Source organism: Penaeus monodon, chromosome 22 (genome assembly GCF_015228065.2).
Source record: "Penaeus monodon isolate SGIC_2016 chromosome 22, NSTDA_Pmon_1, whole genome shotgun sequence".
NCBI classification, from domain to species: Eukaryota; Metazoa; Arthropoda; class Malacostraca; order Decapoda; family Penaeidae; genus Penaeus; species Penaeus monodon.
In genome coordinates, this window is record NC_051407.1 from 1851163 (window position 1) to 1851927 (window position 765).

Consider the following 765-nt stretch of genomic DNA (forward strand, 5'->3'; position numbering starts at 1 on the left):
AAGTACGAGTGCATGTATGTATGCATGTGTTTGCGTGTGTGCACGGGCGTATGATTTTTTTTCGCCTTGAATTTCCACCATCGGAATCAGATTTCAGAAGTTTTATCTTACGGAAGCTTTCCCGAATGTCAAAGGAGAACGTCGTTTTCTGTGACTTTGATGGCGGAAGAAAATGATACTCCCGAGCTTCCATTTTTCGGGGGAAACTGCTCTATTTACAAAAAAAAACATCTGCACGTATCCCATTTTGGTGAATTTTATGTTGAAGGAATGGGCTGCATTATTTACGTGTTTCTGCTTTTTGTTATTAGATTTTTTTTTGGAGTTGTCTTTCAACTGGCAATGTTGTTGCGGTACTTGCAAATGGAAAGGCTTTATGATGTTATTAAACTATCTGAATACTTTTGGAGATGATCTGCAGGAAATGTTGAGGTATTGAGAGGTTAAAGTTTATGAATTTCTGTTGATGAGAGAGCATGGCCATAAAGATATTCTTAATAGTAGTTGAGACGTAACTTTATATCATTATGTACCAAAAGATGGTCTTGTTGACAGTCGTGAACAGGCATCAAAGATTTAAAACTGGTGATTTTACCGAAGAAAACAGAATAACCAAACGTGTATGTTTAAAATCACCGATCGCCATCCGTTACGATCAGAACGAACGACGAAATACAACGAAATGCAACGAAATAAGTTTCCCGGGGAACGAATATCTGTCTGCCATTGTCCGGATCCCCTGCGTCCAACGGCTATTTGACAGTC

At 38.8% G+C, this 765-nt stretch overlaps 1 protein-coding gene across 1 annotated transcript in view; it reads left to right on the forward strand.

Moving 5' to 3' along the window:
* LOC119586816 (GTPase-activating protein CdGAPr-like) overlaps nucleotides 1-765 on the forward strand; it is a gene marked incomplete in the record, with an annotated part of 278029 nt that overhangs the window by 60090 nt on the left and 217174 nt on the right.